This window comes from Lepidothrix coronata, unplaced genomic scaffold (genome assembly GCF_001604755.1).
Source record: "Lepidothrix coronata isolate B3197 unplaced genomic scaffold, Lepidothrix_coronata-1.0 Scaffold291, whole genome shotgun sequence".
Lineage (NCBI taxonomy): Eukaryota > Metazoa > Chordata > Aves > Passeriformes > Pipridae > Lepidothrix > Lepidothrix coronata.
The window spans coordinates 421,746-428,624 of NW_016690471.1; the positions used below are offsets into that span (position 1 = coordinate 421,746).

Genomic DNA, 6,879 nt, shown 5'->3' on the forward strand with positions numbered 1-6,879 from the left:
GATTAACAAACATCTGGTTCCTCGAGCTGCTTTTCCTTTTAGCGTTTGACCGAAATGGGGAAAGATCGAGGCGCTGCAAAATTCGCCATAAAAGCGGCGGCTGCCGGGGGGAACCCCGGCCTGGAAAGATCAGGCTTTGAAAAAAGGTTCAGTGTTTGTTTTGGATGGAGGGGGATGTCCTGGAAAATGGGTCATTTCGCTCAAACGCCGCCGCGGGGATGGAAAGGGAGGGCGCGATTTCGCGTGGGAGTGTGGGATGCGTTTTATTCTATGGATTTGTGCTAATAATTTCTGGCTCCGGGGAAAAAAAAAAACGAACCCCCTCCGCCCTCCGCCCTCCGCCGTGAAGGCCCGACGCGCGTTTTAAAAGCAAGACAGGAAAATCTTCTGTAGGGAGGGGGGTGGAAAGGTCGGAAAAATCGAATTAACCCGGGAAAGTTTCTCTACACACACATATAAATATGTATATTTGTGCTCTCTGTTCTCCTCTGGCTCCTTTCCCTTTCGAGCGAGATAATAACTCAGTCCCCGGGACGAGCTGCCAGATCTAAAAATGTCCTCAGACATTGTGAAAGTGGAAAAGTTTGGACTCAGTGTCTGATATTTCCCTTGGCAGAGAGAGCAGGAGCTCGGATACACGAGCGTCTGTTTGGGTTTTCTCTCCTTTTTATATGTTTTGGGTTTTTTCTCCGTCTTTGTGTTCGGTTTTTTTCGTCCGAAAATTGCTTTGCATTACATTTCCTCGGCTTTAGAATTATCTTCGCTCGCCTCCAGCTAAAGTTGAGATTTATTTTTTTTTTTTTTTTACCGAGCGCTTGATCTGTCGGCGAATGAAACCCGAGAAGAAACCGCAGGCCCTAAGTGGCCGTAATTTAATTGATTTTATCATAAATCACCAACTTCATGAAGAACCAAAGTTTTCATTGAAGTAAATTGATATTAATGGACACTTTCTGATCTTTAACCGTGCAGATCTATGTGGTGGTGGCGGCGCTGCCGCTTCTGCTCTTTTGGGACAGGAGAATTTAAGGGGGGAGTTGGTGGGTTTGGGGTTTTTTTTTTCACCCTTCCACTTCGCGTTTCTCCCACCCTCCCTAAAAAAACCCGACTTTTATTTCCAGCCTGGGGAATCTGATTCCCGGTGCGGAGGTGGGGATTTGAAAGCTCAGCTCCTGGGTGAGACTTATTTTAGGGGGACGCGGGGTGTAAATGAGCCCCAAATAGATGAGTTTCTCCGGGTTATCCCCCCAGGTAGGTTGTCCCTCTCTCCAGGGGTTCCGCGGGCGTATTTTTGGGATATTTGTGTCCAAACCACGCGTGTCCCGACACGGCCACGGCCTCGCGTTAAAAATAGAAATAGGATTTAAATCCTCCCGCCTCCACCCGCGCGCTGCCGCTCCCGAACCTTCCCCGCCTAATTAAAAATTAACGAAGAGCTCGGGGTGGGTGGGAGCCCTTTGATGTGGTGCTGAGGGTGAGGAGGGTGAGGAGGGTGCCCGAGTGAACACCCTCAGACTCGGGGAGGGTTTTTAGCCGAGGGCGGCGGCTCGCGTGGGTGCTTTGGGGGGGTGTTTGCAGAGATGCCCCGTGCAGGGAGGATGCAGCTCTCGGTGGTGTCCGCGCAGGTCTCTACAGGCGAGAAATATTCGGTGTAAACCGCCCAAACCAGAGAAATATCGTTCCTTGACACTCCTTTCTCCCCCTCCCGAGGCTCCCAGCCCTGGTACTGTTGGTCTTTCTGGCTTATCAGGAGGAAGCAGGTAAAATGGAACTCGTTTCTTCTCCCAGGTCCCTTCTCCCCTATGCCCAGCTCGTTCTCCAGCGCCAGCCGGCTCCCAGATTCAGGCGAGTATCACAAAAAAAAAAAATAAAAATAACCGAATTCCTTCCTTTTCTCACAGAAACGGCCCCGGCGGTCGCGTGGGTGCCTGGTCCTCCCGGGGTGGGGGGCGAAGGAATTGCGATGGGAGAAAAGCTTTGAATCCTCATTTTTTCCCTCTCCCCCTCTCTCTCCGTTTTTTAATTTTTTTTTTTTCATTTGGAGGAGGAGGAGGAGGAGGAGGGTGGGGGTTCAAATGGGAAGAAACGGGAGCCTGGATGTGAGCGCAGGAACCGCCTCCTCCGAGCCCGTCCCCAGGGTCTTCAGGGGAGGCAGAGCAGCCCCTCTCCGCTTTCCCTGTCCCCAAACCCCGTCATTTCCCCCTCCTTTTCCGTCTCCTTGGCCTTCTTGCCGGACTCCGAGGCTTTGGGAGCGGCGCTCGCTGCAGTCGCTTTCCTCCTCAGTGTCTCCTTCGGGTTAAAAGATAAAAAAGGAAAAGAAAACTAGAAGGAAAAACAATAATAATAAGAAGAAAGGATGAAGCAGCCCAGAAGGTCCCAAAGGCCAGGGCTGGGACAGGAGGGAGAGAAGGGAACCGCCTGCCCGGCTCCCCGGGAAGTTTGGGGAATTTGCTGATGGGGGAATTAGCGGGATTGGAGGGGGGAGTCGCTCATTTACCAATTCTCTGTAAAATGGGCGAAAGGTTGACGTGTCTCAGTCACGTGAGCGCATAATTCAGGCGATTATTTTGGCGTTTGGAAGGGAGGGGTGGGTGGAGGGGGGGGGAGGAGAAGAAAAGTGGGGACGGTGATTCCCAGCCCCTCTCCGCGAGCTGCTCCCAAAATAACTCCTCGGGGCGCGGTGACCCCGCGAGCTGCCGCCCCCGAGCCGCCCCCTCCCCTCCGATCAGCCCCCCCTCCCCAAATTCGCAGCTCACCCCTCTCTGGGGCCAGGAGAGGTTCTTGGCTGCCCCACGGCAGAGGGGTTCTGGAGGGGGGGGTCGGTGGGACCCAGCCCGGGGGGCGTCGGGGGGTGTTTCCGCCCCTGTTTTTATTTTGGGGTGTTTTGGTTTCTTTTTTTAAGACAATTCCAAAGCGCTTCCGCTGATTGATCATTAACCCGGTGAGTTATTGCTCTTCCAAGCAAAGGTCAGGGGGAGAAAAAGGTCTAATCTGTCAAGGCAAAGCCACCGCTCACTCAGTTTAATTTGGATTTCTTATCCCGGCCGGCTTCTGTTTGGGGTTTCAGGAGGTCCCGGACCCTCCATAAGTCTCTCCTCCTCCTCCTCGCAGCTCTCCCCTCCCTCGTGCTCTGTGGCTGTGGAACGGGAAAACCCAAACTCCTTCCCTCCGGACACAAAAAGGGCCGCGGGAGGGGGAGCGGCCCCGCGGGAGGGGGCGGTGGGTGCTGCGCCCTGGCCCGGGGGGGCTTCGACCCACGGGAGGAGCGGAACCGCCCCCGAGAGAAAAATTAATAGAGGAAAAAAAAGAAAACCCAACCCAAATCAAAACAAAGAACACGGGGAGGGGGAAACCTCGCTCCGTCCCTCTTCTGCCCGTACAGCGGGGGAAGAAATTAAAAACAAAGAAAAACAACCCCCCCACCCCTTGGCTGGAGCCGTTATTTATTCCGGCTCCTTTTAGCTGTTTGCCTGTTTCTCTTTTCCCCTCCTCCGCTCCAAATAAACGCGTTTTCCCCCCTCTTTTCTCCACCTCCTCGTGGCTTTGCCCACTTTCCTCCTCTTCCTCCCCGGGCCCGGCGTGGGAGGAACTTGCCCAGGCTCGGTTTGGGTTTGCTGAGCTCGCAGGGCAGAAAAGGCGCTTTTCTTTCCTTTCCTTCGGTTTTTTTTTGCCCCCCTTCTCTTCACAAAGCTCTGCGTGCGCTCAGCAGAGGGGACTGAGAAGCCCCAGTGAAGCGGGGCGGGCGGGGCCGTAAGTGGAATATTGCCAAAGCCGGGTATTAAAGCGGGTGTAATAATAATACTAATAAAAAATACAGCTACAGGCCGCCGACTAGAGAAGGTCACGAAGCATCCGCGGGTGATTTATGGACTCGGGGATGTTGTCGCAAGCAGGAGCAGGGGTGCGAGGGGAACATTTTTATTTGAGATTAATAACATCAACATACAGAACGGAAACAGGATTATTAAAGCGACCGAATGTTTCCCCGAACGAAAATATTTTTAAATGAGATTGCTTTTTTCTTCCTCCTTTCCCCTTCTCCCTTCCCCGGCTCCTCCGCGCCAAAGTTGCGGCGATAAATCTCGGCGTGGCTTTAAAAATGTTTACGGCTCGAACCCGTTAATTGTGGTGCCGAATCGCTGCTGTGTGGATGGCGTCCTCCAACACCATAAAGCATCCCCGTCCTCCCCCCCCCCTTTCGTGGAGATCCTCCGAGCACGCTGTGGAAACTCAAAAAAAAAAAAAGAGAAACATATTCGGAATCCTTGAGGATTTTCCGCCTTTCAGGAAAACGGCCTCGTATTTTTCCCTTACTGTTTTATTGTTGGTAGCCTCAAACTAATTAACTGCGCGTATTTAATCTCTTAAACGCCTTTAACTCCGAAACGACGGGCAGAATTCAACCAAAAGCCTTCGGGACGCTCGTGTTTTTTTTAAATTGTGGTCAGAGTTCACCCCCGGCCGGGGAGAAAGTGGACAAGTGTTTGCACCCCTAACGCGACCCCCAGGACGGGGGAAGCGCTTCCCTGTCCCCGGGGGGGTTCCACGGAGGGAAGGTGGAAGGAAACACCGGAGGGGGGAGGGATGGCACCAAATCTCCCGGAATAACCCGGTGCCCCCCGGGCACGATGGGTCCGGTGGGTTATTGGGGGATGGAGAGCCCCCCAACCCCTGGAAATGTTCTCGGGGAATGGAGAGTCCCCCAACCCCTGGGAATGTTCTCGGGGGATGGAGAGTCCCCCAACCCCTGGGAATGTTCTCGGGGGATGGAGAGTCCCCCAAGCCCTGGAAATGTTCTCGGGGGATGAAGAGCCCCCCAAGCCCTGGAAATGTTATAGGGGCATGGAGAGCCCCCCAGTCCCGGGGGATGGAGAGCCCCCCAGTCCCTGGAAATGCTATCGGGGGATGGAGAGTCCCCCAACCCCTGGAAATGTTCTCGGGGGATGGAGAGTCCCCCAATCCCTGGAAATGTTCTCGGGGGATGGAGAGTCCCCGAACCCCTGGAAATGTTCTCGGGGGATGGAGAGCCCCCCAGTCCCTGGAAATGCGCTGCTTGCTGGGGTGGGCGATAATCTCAGAGGAAACGCCGGGGCTTTTGTTCGGGAGAGCCCGTCTTGTCCCCACTTCCACCCCAGGGTCTCTCTCGAGGATGACTCCCCTTGTTCACGCTTTTCTGACCGAAGTTTCATACTTTTTTTTGTTGTTTCTCTTTGTTTGTTTGTTTGTTTTTCCCTTTTCCCCCCCTCAGTCCTTCTCCTTCCTCAAAATCCGCCGCTGCCTCGAGTTCGCTGGACCGGCCGTCCGAGAACTGGTGAGTTTTGCTGAGTCTCCCACCTGGTCCCTGCCTCTGCCTGTCTCTCCCTCCGCACCAGCCTTGGAAGCCTTTCCTTCTCTAAACTCCCACAACGTGACCTTTTCTTTTCCTTTTTTTTTCATTTTTTTTTTCTTTTCCCTCCCCTCCACCAAACCCCAGGATAAGCAAAAGCTGCCCTGGATTTCAGCTGAGTATTTTCCTTTTGCTACCGGCTTGTCTTTAAACTCCGTGATTTATGGCCGTAAACTTTGAGGGAGTGTTTTAGATGGAAGATATTTCCTGTACTCCCTTTGAAGGGAAATCCAGTCAGATTGCAACATTTGCTGCTGATTTCGTGACGAGTGCGAGGGAGTTACAGTTTAAAGAAAAATAAGCTGCAACCAAAGCAAAAAAAAAAAAAAAAGGCAATACGCTGGGAGCCTAAAATAACTACTTACAGGAGCTCAACATATAAACGTGCAAGGACCTCCTGAACGGGGATTTTTTTCAGCTGGTTAAGGTTAAAACAAAATTTTGCACTTCAGAGGAGTTCCTTGCAGAATCCGAGGTACTTCTGGTTGCCCAAGTGCTCTAAATAAGTCAGTGGAGATCCATATTCAGAAATCTAGAGAGCACTTCAGCTGCGGAGAAGTCTTTAAATAGTCCACTACTGTTTTTCCTCTTTCCTTCCCTGGGATTTCAACGCCGGGGTTCCAAAATAGGAGCTGTCTTGTAGCAGAAGATTTATGTTGGAGCAGTTCATAAAAAGCCAGATGAGGAGGGGGGGGGGAAGAAAAATAATAAAATCGCAATAATGGTGTTCCCTGGTCGAAACCCTCCCATCTGGGATCTGAAGGCTGCAGCCAGAACAATGGCTGGAAACACCGTAATCCTTGGGATAAGACTTTATCCATCACCTAGAAAACCTTGGCTGTCCAACCCAGAGTGAGTCCTCTTAAAAGTCAGATGTTTGCTTGGACATCCTTCTTTTTCTTTGCGGAGTCCTCGGCCTAAAGGTGCACACACACAAAAAAAGAAGGGAAAAAAAGGCGATGGAACCCCCTGGACGGGTCGTACCTTCCCAGCAACAGTCCAAAGAGCCTTTGTGGTCCCTCTTTTTCTTGCTTTGCTAAACGTAAATTCCCCCCCACGTCAGCACTTTAAGGGATTGAAGGAGGGGAGAAAATCGCGACGCGAAACAAAAGTAGCACTTAAAAAAAAAAAAAAAGAAGAAGAAGAAGTGCAGACACCTAAAATTCCTCGCCCTGCCTTCCTCCCACTCCTCGCCGGCCCCTCCTCGTCACAACACGGACTTTCCCCCAAACCAGCATCTCTGTGCTCTGGGGGCCGCGTGGGAACGGGGCAGAGGCGCAAATGTGCCGGGGCGGCGGCGGCAGTGCCTCGCGCGGCGATCGCGGCCTTATTAATAACGGCAATAATAATCAGCTTTATTGGCCGGCACCGCCTCGGCCTCCCCCGAGGCCCATTTGCCTCCCCCCCCCCCAACCCCCGCAGCCGCTCCCCCCCTCCCGGAGGAGCCCCCGCGGCCGCCGGGACGCGCAAACTTTGCGCCGAAGTTCCGCGGG

General features: G+C 53.0%; 1 protein-coding gene across 1 annotated transcript in view; it reads left to right on the top strand.

Annotated features, from left to right (window-relative positions):
• Positions 1-5,276: 5,276 nt before the first annotated feature.
• HOXB3 (homeobox B3) overlaps positions 5,277-6,879 on the top strand; it is a 6,069-nt gene continuing 4,466 nt past the window's right edge. Inside the window, exon 1 of the mRNA XM_017837098.1 lies at positions 5,277-5,311. The gene's annotated coding sequence lies outside the window, so the exon portion shown is untranslated. The remainder of the gene's footprint in view (positions 5,312-6,879) is intronic.